General features: G+C 39.3%; 1 protein-coding gene across 1 annotated transcript in view; it reads right to left on the bottom strand.

The window, feature by feature from the left end:
* The window catches only part of BEND5 (BEN domain containing 5), an 876445-nt gene that overhangs the window by 817437 nt on the left and 44896 nt on the right, over positions 1-14112 (bottom strand). The gene's annotated exons all lie outside the window — the stretch shown is intronic.

The raw sequence follows: 14112 nt of genomic DNA, 5'->3' as shown, positions 1-14112 counted from the left end.
AGTATAGGCAATGATGATATACTTATTTAATAGGCTCGTGAATTTAAATAATTGACAATTTCAGCAATAAAAATACTTATTTTTCACTTGCATTAAACACTACAAATATATCTGGAGCATTTTTGCATGGACTCCACTGAGTGGACGAATTCATGCAACCATTGTCTGATGGGAAACTTACCTCTTACCCAGAACTTTATTATAAATATTTCATGCTGTTTAATTTCAGTGAAAATTTGCACAAAATTTCACTTCAAATAAATATAGTTTGAGACTCTTTTCATCATTTGACATACATCCATTACCCTGTTAATCACAATAAGGTGTCTGCAGAGAGTGGACAATAAACGTGTCTTGAGCATGAACAAAGTAAATCTTAACTAAGACAAAGGGTGTAAAACTATTTGAGACCAATTTCTTATTAAAAAAATGAAGTCAACAAGGTGGACGCTTTCCTGTATCTCTGCATTTGCTCTGTGACCATTCTTTTTTTCCTATGTTCTTAATTTTCATTTTTCAAACGCAAAGTGCTCTGTGTCACCTGAGTTGTGGCCAAACAGGAACTCAGGAGAGAATGACAGGTCTATTTTCACCTTTGAACCACCATTATCAACAGTGGCGTGTTTATACCTGAATAAAATGTTAAATCTATGGTGTTATTTACGCATGTTGATATGTGTGTATACCAATGCATACGCTGTAGCTTGGGCTAATCAAAATATCCCTCTTAAGAGAACTATGAGTAAAAGCTTTATTCAGGAAAGCAGTACAATTCATCTTCTGAACAACTTCACGCAGTTAGATGGAATAAAGTGAAAGACAAAGAAATAGAAATGATCAAATGCTTTTTTGCTGTGATACTTTGCTAGAAAGGAAGATTATAAAGGCCGAGAAATTTCCAGTCAGAACAAAAGGCTTTTAAAATCTTGTAAATCTTTTGTTGTGCTTGTGATTGCAGGTTGAAATGATGGATTGTCCCCTATGACAGTATCTTAAATTGCGTGTCACACAGTCAAAATTTAAAGCTTGACACGTCCCCAGCACAAATTTAAAATCATTCAAAGAAGCTCAAAATTTAATTAAGAAAAACATTAGACCAAATAAGACTAAATGGTGGTATAAAATATTAAGGTAAAACATGTATTAGTGTGACATTTGCATTTTTATGAAGCATGAATCACAGAGAAATAAAAACTGCTACTAAATTTCAGTTAAGTCTCTTTTAAAAATCTGGTTTCCATGGCAATGCTGAGTAAGTTTCCAGAGGACGGAAGATATGGATTTTTTATTTAAAAAACAAAAAATGAAATGAGAAATAGCAACATCGTGGCCTCTTTTCAATTTTCTAATGTGCCTGAGAGGCACCGACAGGAGTCACCGAGACACCAGCGCCGGGGGAATGCAGGGGGACAGACCCTACTTACGGCACCGCTTTGCTCTACGTGTCTAAAAAGCACATTCACCAGCATAATTCTGCTGCAAACACACTAATTGTCCACCAGACAACAGCATTTTTGCAGTCTGAAGGCCTAGTGGTGCCCGTTCGATCAGGAAAGCTTAATAACACCACGACCCATTATCAAAATGAGCGGGAATTCCACTACAAAGGCTGCCTACGACAAAGGTAACCAAGTGATTTTTCTCTTACATTCCAGATCTAAGAAAAGTTGCTCGAGTCTCTAATGAGTAATCAGGGATTGAGGTTTCTAGGCTACAAAAATCCTGTTGTGGCAAAAAAGGCAGAAAGCTAAGACCCAAATCAATACTGTATTACTCTCTCCACAGGCAAGAGCTGCTGGGTCAGGAAAATCATGAAAAATTCATAGTGAAGGTGGTCAAGTCATCCATAAGATAGAGAAAATAATGCTATATCTAAAGATCCCTTGAGCAATCGAAGACGTTTTATAGATTTCACCACGGATAAGTGCTGGTTTGTTTTATCTATGTACCTTAATGCTGTTCCTCTCTGATTTCTAGCAGTAAATGAGAATGTTTGGGTCTATATTTACTGTCTTTCTTATTTACTTTATTAATTTCTCAGTCCTCATGCTCCACTGTTGCAATAGCCACCCACGGGAGAACTCTGAGTCATTGCTTCTGGTGGAAAAAAGGGTAACACGTCTTGGAAGAGCCTTCCACGTGAATTGCTCAGCAGGGTGGGCATCATTCTGGCCAACTGAACAAGCTGAAAAACGTCCTGCTCCTTCCTGTGCCATCACTTCTCCAAAGGGGCACAGGCAACAGGCCTTCGTCTTTCATAAAGCCCAAACTCTCAAGTACAAAAAGATACCGTTTTATTCCACATAAGGGTAATAGAGGGAAAACAAGTGTTTAAACAACCACACGCGGAAAAACGAAGAAACAAAGATTTGTGCGTGATTAATGGCTTGGTTCACACATCTCCATTCTTCCTGCAGCATCAAATTCACATCTAACAAAGCCACAGTAAAATGGTGAAGAAGGTCCCCCTGCACAGTATACAACAGAGTAAATAATAGAAATGAACTCTTAACGATAGCAAGAAATTATGGAAATCTAACTGCCAGGTAAATGACACGTAGTTTGCTAAAGCTGCATGAACACTTCCCAAAAGCCTACAAAGGTGCACTCCTCCAGATGCCAGAGCCAAAGCTTTCCGGCAGGATGAGCTGCACGCTTACTCCACACCTGTACACCATTTAAACATTCTGTGATTCAAGACACTTGGGGGGAAAATTGATGGAGTCATGATTAAATCTGTTATGCCAAAGTAAGACAATGTTAGAAGGACCCTGCATCTTTCTGCCATTGAGCAAGAGAGTGTCAAATTAAGGATAAAAACCACTAGTCCCTTTTGTCACTACCTGCTGTTCAAAATTAGCAACCCCTATCTACTGAGCTATTTAAGAAATGTTAAAGTTTTTTATTGTCTTAAAAAATGACTATTCATCTGTGAATTGAATCATCCAATGTATTGCCTCTCCAGATATACATCAGGCTCAATTACCCTCAAGTTCTTGGAATAATCTAGAAAACCATGAGTCCAGGGCAAGCCACGTTCCCTCATAGACTTGTGTGTCATATATTGTTCTATTATCACTGCAGAAAGCTCTGAAGTTTTATGCAAGATTATTTGAAAGTACATGAGAGAATGTATAGAGATTGGTACAAGCATGTGCGTGCCAGTTTTCCAAGGTGCGAACAGTGCTGAAATCTCGCTCAAGTCAACAGAAATCGGGGTTATTTTGCACTTATCGGAAAATGTTTGGAGACAGCGAGTCCATAACAGGGAGTTGGTGCGGTCCCTCGCGGCAGCCGCGTTCCCCAGCAGGGTACGGCTCGCGCAGGAGGCGCAGGGACTTGTGATGAAGCAGAGGGCTGAGATCAGCTCCAAGGGAAAACTACACCCTTATCGGTGTCATGTAGCACCCCCAGGTGCTGTGTATTTGGGACATGAGCCAATAGCATAGAAAATAGCGCACATTCATACCTATCAACAATGTATTGCTCGGTGAAATATAGTGGTCAACCAGATTTACCAAATATTGTATTTGAACAGTAGATTAGAACAGTTAAGTTCCTTTTTGGACATTATATCAAATATTCAATGTATTCATGTTTTGCCAAAAACGTTTCCTAAGTTTTACACGTCATGACTCAGAAATTTCAGAAAACAGCACAGTTTTCTAGAGATTGACACAAAGCGTCATGAATTACAACATTTCTGGGTTTTCCAGTGTTTCACTATATATGAAATAATCTTTTCACCTAAGTGAATGTAGAAAAATGCTACGTGGGACAGACGAGAACACTAGAAAACCTGTATTTTGCTGAAGCTCTGGCACTTCAGAGGGACAAACGGCCAGGGCTGAAGCGTCCGTCTGTCCCAGCCTTTCCCCTTGCAGTCCCTATCTCTGTGCTGACCCCAGACAAGCCAGCTGGGGCACGGGGCCGTCGCTGTGCTCCCCACTGCTCCTCTGCATGCTCCTCCTCACATCGCTGAGCTCACAGCTTCTCCGGCTCAACATGTTTGCAAGAGTAGCAGAAAATATTGCCATTTGTCTTGGTTTAACTTATGGGCATCTGTTATTAGTAGCACTAACGTGGTTATTTGTGTGGTACACAGAGCTTTTGTTTTTACATCACGTTTCTCCCGACAGAAGTTGTCTGAAATACTTTGTTCTGAGGCATTCTTACAATGGCATGTGGATACAAAACCAGAACAGTTTCATTAGGAAAGAATGAATGATTGGAAAAAGGAATACGCAAATTTAAATAAGCAAACCAGTGTGACTTGCAGAAAGATAAGGATAGGCCCTAGGAGAATGGGAAAAACTTGGCATTTGTTCCTGTTAATTATACACTTCCTCTTCAAAACCAGGCAAAAACGCAGAATACTTTTCATTCGTTTTCCACATATATAGTATATCGTTTAATAAAATAACTCTTGGGTTTAGTAGAATGCGTTTTACAACCTGATGAGAATTGCATTACGTTGGAAAGTAAAATGGCTGTATCGTTTACTGTGGTCCTATCATTTAATATAATATCTGTAACAGCCTGCGTGCTCTCACAATGTTCTAACTTTACATCACTACAAAGCCCAGTCTCCTCAACTGAACAGGTCTGTACAAACAGGAGCGTATTTTCATACACAAAACTTGACATAGCACTGCACTTTTCTTCAAAAATATTCATTCCTTTCTCTGACATTTTTTTGGCTCACACACCAGGGTGCCAAACATTTGTGACAGCTTACAATAGAAAAACAATATTGCTTTTAGTTAACAATGTTAGCTATGAATATATATTGACAGCATTTTCACCGCAAATTTGCTGCCAACATAATACAAAGCAAATAGCATTCAATATGCTGAAACACTCCGGGGAATTAAAGAGTTTCAAAAACAAATTTATGGCATTAGGTGCTGAATGCTAAATCTAATGAAAATGCAAATTCACGGGTATCTCCTGCACATACTCCATGCGAAGGAACACAGTTTGGCAAAGTGATAAAATTAAGATTGTTTAAGTCAGGAGAAAACTCTGTTAAAATGCCTCTGCTTGTTTGACTTTCCATAAAGCCAGGTTTACCACAAAGATCCATATTTTTCCTGAAGTCCTTTTGCTTTTTGACTTGAAGTGCATCAGAGAGAGATCATGAACAATCTGCATTCCAAACATGCCCAGATGTTTTGAGGAAACACAAATACATAGGTGCATCCTTTTAATATTTGTAACTTTGCTACGGACCGCACATTATCCAAGCACAAGCACCGCTGCTTCCTTGAAGAACCAAAGCTGAGCTTTGCTGCCCGGTCTGTATGTTGGGTATGACCTACAGAACAGGCAAAGCAGCGGATAGAAAGCATTCTTTAAATCTCATTAAAATACAGCACTGTACAGCAACGCTGTAGTATCATCTCCTATATGGTAAAAAGTATTTTTTAAACCATTTATTGACAAATTTTCCAGACTTTGTAGCCATTGAATATGATTTGTTATGAATTATTAGATGATCTTGATATTTATTATCCATAGTCATCAAACCCACTGTAACATTCACCAATTTATGCATTTGGGGTTTATTAGAAAGCTGAATGGAAGATATTTTAGGATAAACTTGGCCATAGTTTACTATGAGAGTCACACCACTTGCGCTATGGAGTAGCCCGAGCTGCAAAATGGTGCAGCATGGCCAGCGCGGTGGTTTGAAAACACACTTTGTGCACATCAGGCACAATATGGACCTGAATTCTATAATAAGCATCAAGCAGGTTATTTTTTTAAAGCTGAAAGACCTGGAGCTGGTGGGGCGAACGCAGTTAATTAGTTAACATCTACGCTGCCTCTTCTCACTGACTGTCAAGGAAATCATATCTCACATTTTTTCCAGTATGTGCTTGGGAAGGATTTCCTCGTAATCTACACTAAATCTCACTGAAGGGTGACAACAGAAATCAGTATGTGTCCCTGAAGAATAATCCAGCCAAACATTTACGTTTGGAATATTCATTTGTGTTTATGCATGAGGAATTCCTGGCAAAAAGGAATTCTCTTCCTACATACATGCAATCTCTTTTTATAGGCCGACTTTTATAATGAGCAGGCTTTAAATCAGGACAATAAATATATATTAGTCAAGTAAGTTTTGTGATTAAAACAACTAGAATCCAAGTAACAATTTACCCAGGTAGGTAAATTTGTTTGGTCGTTCTGCAGCCCTAGAGACGAGAGAACCCACAGGGAGCAGCTATTGCAGCTTCCTCCCGGCTGTTCCAAACCTGTGGAATTGCCTTTCCACATGCCTGCCAGCAAGGATATTCTGTTTAATCTGGCTATCAGGCGATTCTGCATCTCACACTGGAGGTTCTCGGCATCAACGGCAAGTTTGCAAGCACGTCCGGCCAGGAATCCCACAATACGCTCTGGTCCTCTGATGCTGGGATTAGTTTTGCCACCAGCGTTCACGAAGATCAGAGCACAAACATAGGAGACGACGCAACAAAGCAGCATCACCCCAAGTACAACATCGCCCTCATTAAAGTACGCGGTGGCACGGGGAAACCTGCCGGAGAATCTGCACAGCAGTGTAATAAACTGCTTATAAAACGTTAGTCGGTTTTCTGCGAAACTTCACGTGAGTTTTCAGAGGGTAATATGAGGACAAGGAACACAATCCCCTTTAAAAAATACGCTACACAACTAGGAAATTAAATAACCGTTCCTTAGAGAATCGTGATTTGAAGAGAAGAAAAACACATTTGCCATTCCAGTAAAAGCTGGCGACAATGCACAAGGTCAAGGATCTGAATTCATGGACCTCACGGTCCAGCTGGAAGCCATATATATGGAACAGGCAAAGATGTTGACAAAAATAGTCTTCTCAAAGTGGAAATTGCTAAGAAAGCAATTGTATAATTTGTTGTCAGTTATCGTGGAAAATGGTCAGGGAAGCAGGAGACCAGAAGCACTGACCCTGCTCAGTGAAGACAAATGTTTAGGGGCAGATTATTTATATTGCTTAGACCAAGCTGCTAAGAGCTTCAGAAAGATTATCCTCTCAGTGCCAACGCAATCCCTATTCAACACACACACCGGATTTAGCAGAAACACATGCAGTTGTTTTAAATCCATACTGAATCTTTTCCACTGTATATACATCCTTTAGTAAAAATAGTAATAAAAATCTCATTTCTACTTGAAAAACCTTCTGAGTCTTAGCTCCTGCATAACATAATGCATATTTAGACTAGCATGTTATTCAGTAAAAGATGTCCAAACAAGATGATTTGATGTTGGAACAGTCATCTCAGAACAACCAGAGCAATGTAAGGTAAAATAATTGTCAAGTCAATCTCTAGCTTACACTTTATTGCAGAAATAAATTGAACTCTGCTCTAGCTTTTTGACACATAATTCTGATACTAATGGGTTCAGATCCATTTCTCTTTGCTCTCCTTCCTTAACAGGAAGCTTTATGTAATACTGTGTCAGAAATCTACCAGTTACTGCCTAATGTTTCCCTTCAATAAAAAGTCTCTGCCTGTAATAGTTTTAACAGCTGCCATCAGTTTACAGTAACGAGCTCCAGTTCATCATGGTAGCGCTGCTATCAAAATTAGAAGCTTCCACAGAGCTCCTCAGTTCACAACAGAAGTACCAGAGCCACCATGAGCAGTGGTGTGACAGCAAATAGCGCCTAAGGTTTGCAAGCCAGATCCTAACCTGGTGCAACTGTACTCGAACATTATAATTCTGCACAGTTTGTTATACCCTGTCACGCATTAAAAATACAGCAGTTCTGGTTTGAGGGTCAATATGTAAACCCAATGTTATTTTTCTTAATTTCTCAAAGCAAAAAATAGCACACTCATTTTACAAAATATTTCACAGCCTCTTCAATAGAAATATGGTTTTTTTTTTTTTTTTTTCCTGGAGAAAACAATGATTTAACTATATATACTGTAATAGCTTGGGTCACCTAGACAGTGCAGAAGAATCTTGCAGTTTCAATCAACAGTTAAGCATATATAAATAAATAAAATGAGTAGCTATGGCCATTTTCTTTGTTCCCTTAAAAAACTGAAGATGCGTATCTTAATGCTTGATACCTCCAGAATTCTATAAGCCAAGCACTTGATGTCCCGTTCTGATGGAGGCTACAGGCACACAAGACCAGAGGCAGATCGAGCACTCCTCACAGCCCCTTTGCTCCAGCTAACAGCTTCCACAGAACCAAGTGGAAGGCTCTTATTGCCTATAATATAGCAGAACACGTACTTTCAGGAATTTGTTTCTCTCTCAACCCTATTTCTCATTTTCACCATCAAAATTCCAGTTTTCTCTGCTTATTATTCCGCATATTGCAAGGCAGCAGATATGTGAAGACGCGGTGTGCACCACAACCCAGGACAGGGTTCGGGTGTCACCACCCCAGGCAGCGCACAGCGGCGAGGAGAGGGGGGCAAAGGGGGGTGTGAGCAGACGTGGCTCCCCGTGGCAGCACAGGGGATCAACGGGGCCAAGCACTTAACACACCCAACTGCACCCCGCAGACAGGAAAACGACTTCTGCACCACTCTTTCCAAACGGGTTCCGAACTAAGCACCTCTTACGGAATATCACTGTTATTTCATTCCTAGACTCACCTGGTGCAAGACAAAACACAACTTTCTGCAATTTTTCAGCACTAGCTTCTCTTCTTCTGCCCTGTCACTTAAACACCAAATGGTTTCCCTCTTCCAGCAACATGGATTGACCTACATACCTTCCAGCTTCAGGTTCCAGCAATTTCTGCACTTTATCTCAATGGCTCAAACATTCTATATTCTGCATAAGAAAGAATTAAAAAGAAAAACAAACTAAAAGCAGGAAAGTTTAAAACATCTCAGATCCATCTCTTCAATGTAAAAACGTTTTCTTTTACTTTAGTTCTATGCTTCTGCATTCTGATGCAAAGACTTCTCAGCAATAAAAGCAGAATGAAACCAAACTTGCACGGAAGACAATTAACACTGGAACTAAAAAGGAGAGTAGTTAATAATAAATAACCAAGTTTTTAAAATGAAAGAAAAGTACACTTGTCACATCATGACATCAAGATCATCACAGTGCTGATTTTGTTTATGGCAATTATAATGTATTTTTGACATTTTGAGTGACAGATGCCACCATAATGGGAAATTAAACACACCTGGTCATTAGATTCCCGTAAGCAGAAGCCTGGGTTAAGTCTGGAACACACACTATGTATGCAATAATTACCAAACACTGACATCTAAACCGTGCTTAGAGACACCTGCAACAGAAGAACTTGATGAATTTAACACTGTCTTGACAAGAGAGAACATTTAATCAGAACCGCAGTTGTTTTACTAGCACTGAATACTGTCCATGTTTGCTAACCTATCCGTATCCATTACTTTTTAAAGGGTGAGAAATTCCATGGCAGCTTTGGATAATTTCATGGAGACGCACACTCTGCTGCACTTACCAAAGCTCCACACGCACCCTCAACCTATTCCAAGCACAACTGAATTATTGATCCAAAATAAAGTCATATGTACTTGAAAGAGTTCCAACTTGGGAGAACCATCACTTATAAATCTGATTTTATACATGACCAGCATAGCCGCAACTTTCCAAAATGGCAAAAGTATTTTTCTTCAAAACTGCAGCACGTTCAATTGATTTTTCCTTTTTTAAATGTTGAGACGAACATGCAATCTACTCTAAATGTCATCACTTTGTTTCTTATTTAATTAACATTTCATATGGCTTCCTCAGTAAATAAATAATTACTTCAATCACGGCACATACCATCTAACCCCACGCACCTTCGACTTACTATGAAATTCTCTCACTTTCAAACACAGTGATCAGTGAAACTGCTTTCAGAAACTCCAAAGGCTCCTCTGAAAGAATCGGTTGGATTTGTTAACACACATTGCGGATAACCTGAGCCCTTCCCAGTGAAAGCCGATGGATCCAAATCACCACATGCTATGGTACCATAAGATAGCACAGATCAATTTAAAACTCACTCGTTCTGGTACATTGTTACATTTCTATTACTCTGTTTGTTTGCATTAAGTTTTGATTTTGTCCACATCCATGTTTTACACTTCTGACTGGAACAGTAATTGACACACATTTCTGCCACAAAGTTTCATACAAAACTGAATTTCATTTTAATTGTTTACTATTTAACGAGCACATTGAGAGAGAGGAAAGGAATTAGGCAAGCATATACATTTTCTAGAAATAGCAAATTTAAACCACTGTACCCTTCTGTACACGAAACGTTAAAGCACGCTAGACACTAAGCTGCTTTGAAAAGCTAACCAAAAGCCTCTTCTAAAACCAGACTCGTAACAGCCACATAAACTCAACGTTTATCTTTTCAGGAACACAGACCTTGTTTGATGCTTTAAAGGTTCTGGTTTGGAAACCAACAATCTCACATCGCTCTTAACCTGAGTCGCAGCAGGATTCTGCTGTCTCACCAGTGGCTGCATGGAGCACCAAAATCAGGCCAGACGAGCATGCTCAGTAATCCAGTTCTTATATGTATTCTATTCAGATTCGCTACCTAAGATCATGGCTTTATTCAGATTGCTTATGACTTCCAGATGCCTATTCTTTACAAACCTCCAGATTTCAAATTTCAAACTTTTAATTGATTAAACATGCTTGGGGAGGCAGTGCACAGGTATCAGCAACCTTTGCCTTCAATCTCTTAAAATTAGGTTATTTTCAATAAAAGTATCAGAAGAGAGGAAACAAAATAAATGTATATGACAAACCAAAACTGGTACATGTAAATGATTAGGTTTGTCTACCTGTGTATAGAGTGAATAAAGTACCAAAATACAGGAAGAGGTAGAGGCACCTTTCTAGTATACTACAAATTAACATAAGAAGAGCACATAATGACGGGTAACAGCTGAGGGCTGCCTAAAAAGGCAGAATTCAAATAACTCAGTGATTCTTCTCTTAGATTCTTATAAAGAGCTATATAGGGAGATTATAGGAGCTGACCAGAAGTGGATTAATACATTATTAATGCAAACTATTCAACAAGGAATTACTCATGCTTAATTTAGTAAGCAGGTATTTATAATGAAATACACTACAGAAAATATGTATTTCAGATTGGTTAGGAAATGCTAGAGGTCAAAATAGGGTTTATAGAAGTCTTCAGAATTTCAGAACTGTACTCCATAAAAACATACACACTTCCGTACGTGCATTTTATAAAGCCAGGGAAATGCAATATAGCCTTTAATGAACAGTAAAGAAAATATCTGCCTTCTAAAATGAGCCACTGGAAAGACTCTAAGATGTTATCACGCATTGTGGTACCAGTACCTTAAACCACCAAATGGCAGCAGAGCGCAGAACGCCTGCTTCGGGAGAGAGGGAAGAGGTGGCCCGTTCCCAGCTTTCAGCTGCTTTTGGTGCCACCCTTAGTCCTCCTCACCATGCAGCAGCTTCTGCAGGAGTTCACTGCACAAGATGAGTTCTCAGGCCGGAAAGAACTGGAGCACTTGAAATCGTGCCTGTTTTCCCTTTCTCCCCCTTCCCTGCCTCTCCAAAATGCATCAATGGGTATACTGAAAACATCACCGCTCCCTATACACCCAGCACCCATACCTTTAAACAACCACAGCTGTAACATCGGAAAGAAGCCGTTATCTGCTAAGGATCAGCAGTTGTTTCAGAACAGCAATAAGAGGCCAGAACAAACTAAGAACTCCAACACCAATAACAAATAGTTCCTGAAAATCTAAAGAATTAAAGATAGCAGAGATTTTACAGCCTGCTTTATTTTACAAGACAGCGTAGGACAAAAAAAAAAAAAGAAATAAAATAAAAGAGAAAACTCTATTATGAGAGCTCTGTGTGTTCATAATAATGTTCAGCTACAATATTATCTGTCTTATCTTGGCATTCTATTTAAATGTATGAAAAAGAATAGGCTACCTTTTTTTCTGATCCACAGATATATATTAAAAAAACCCAAAAACATCTTGAGTCAAAGAATACCTTTGAAGGAAAGAACAATTGTTTCTTTGATTTTAACCTCAATCTGGATTGATTTATTAATTGTAAGTATGATCCAATCCTAGCTGCCAAACATCCGCTCTTCTCCTCTGTCCTTGTTGGTATATTTTGTCAGTACCTTTGTGATGAAGGACTCCAAATGTGTTTATTAACACCTACAGAACCAAATCAGGCACTATTAGGAAATCCCTTCTGTTGGGAATGCTTTTTTTAATCTCAGTGAAAATAGCATTTCTAGCATGATTCACCAGACAGCAGCGCTGTTCAGGTACATACAAACACAGGATGCATCATGCGGCCTAGATGTGCGTTACTCATTGCTATAACACGGTTGCTGTTTGTTAGAGTAATTAAAGTCCTCACAGTCATTTTTAATCCTTTCATCATTTTGTCATATTCAACTCTTCTCTCTCCTCAAAAGTAAATTCTCCAGGACAGAGATCATCCTTTCCTAGCATGGCTACAGTATCTGGAACAGTGAGCATCAACTGCTAGAGTCTAATTTCTGTCTATGGCCCCCAAGAGAAACGATCGTTCTTTTCACCGGTAAAATCCTCCAATGCCGGTATACTGGAATATTTTATAATTTATCACACGTACACACATTTCTTTTTTTCCTCTAAATCTCAAATTGATCACTGTCACTACCCACACCTTTAAGGACGTTCCAGCTCAGAAATAGCCACGCACCGGAAGCACTGCCTATTTAAAATACCTGGAATGCAATTTGGAGATGGCATTTGTTCATCCGATTTGGGTTCCACGAAGAAGGAATTTAGCAAAATTGTAGAAGGTGTTGTAAGGGTCACGGCTGAAGTTAATAGGAAACAAACCCTGGCCAATAAAGAGCGTTCTCCAGAAACAGCCTGTGACACGTATAGCATTAGAAAAATCAGAGCCTTTGCCCACGAGAGCAGGTGTTCCACAACAAACCCCACTTCTTTCATTCTCCTTTGATGTTTATTGTAAGTGTAACCATTCCATTATTATCGTCCTTAAATATTACATATCAGTTTCTTTTTGTTTTTTTCTGATATTGACGTTAATTCAATTCACTGAACAAATGACCAAAAAAATCTACAGCTCAGGTCGTACCAGAACAAGTGACTTGCAAGTCAGAAACCATATAAAGAGACCTGAAGATCAAATTTTACATCTCACTGGTATCTCATGTGATGGTTCTTTTGTTCCTTAAATACAAGCCACTAGCTACTTCTTTTGATTTTTTCCTTGCTAAAAAAGTATCAAATAAAACTGAGAAGATAGAATGTCGGATGTGGCAGTCCAAGTCGTAAGGAGGTAGAAGTTAATTTACCAACTTTGAAATAAAACAAAAGTCTACTGTTTGCACTGTAACATAAGGAAATGAACATTAAAAAAATCATGACATTCTAAAAATAATGCTGAAAATCTTAGGCCACTCACTGCTGTGCTACAGGAGACAGTTCTAGTGCTTGCTCTTCTTACTGAAGCACAACCGTAACCTAAGGCACACGGAACAGGAGGAAGGAAGGAAGGAAGGAAGCAATCATTCTGAAGACAACTCATATATGTTAGAGAACAACAAATTAGGCACGAGTTTCCATAGTGATCCGGCAACAAAAGCCTGCTGCAATCTCCAGCTGTCTGTGCTGAGATGGTAACAGAGCAAAGGGACTCCAGTCCCTTCTCTGTCAGCTGGGAAGCCAGCGTACTCACAATTGTCCCTTCAATTTTAGTCCCATGCTATAAGAAAATATTGAAGGAACTGGAAAAGGAATAATAACACTAAAACCAAGAAGTCCTGCAAGAAGAAAAACTACTAAGTGCTATGGATTTGGATTTCATGGTTGGATTCTCCGGTATCTTAAAAATGCAAATTCCAATGACTGCTGTCTCCTGCACATCTCCCCTGTGAATTCCCTCGTGTTTAATAAGAAATTGTCTCGTACTAGAGCCTTGCTGCCAGTGAGAGCACTGACGGGGTCTGTTGCCATCTGGCAGCACGCTTTCCGTAGGAACTGCTGCCCGGTGCTGTTGAAACTGGCCAAGAGTTAAGAAGATATTGAGGGAGAAAGGAGAGGA

The sequence above is a fragment of the Patagioenas fasciata genome, chromosome 6 (assembly GCF_037038585.1).
Source record: "Patagioenas fasciata isolate bPatFas1 chromosome 6, bPatFas1.hap1, whole genome shotgun sequence".
Lineage (NCBI taxonomy): Eukaryota > Metazoa > Chordata > Aves > Columbiformes > Columbidae > Patagioenas > Patagioenas fasciata.
Note: the sequence above shows the minus strand (reverse complement) of the source record. Positions and strands in the feature narration are given on the sequence as shown.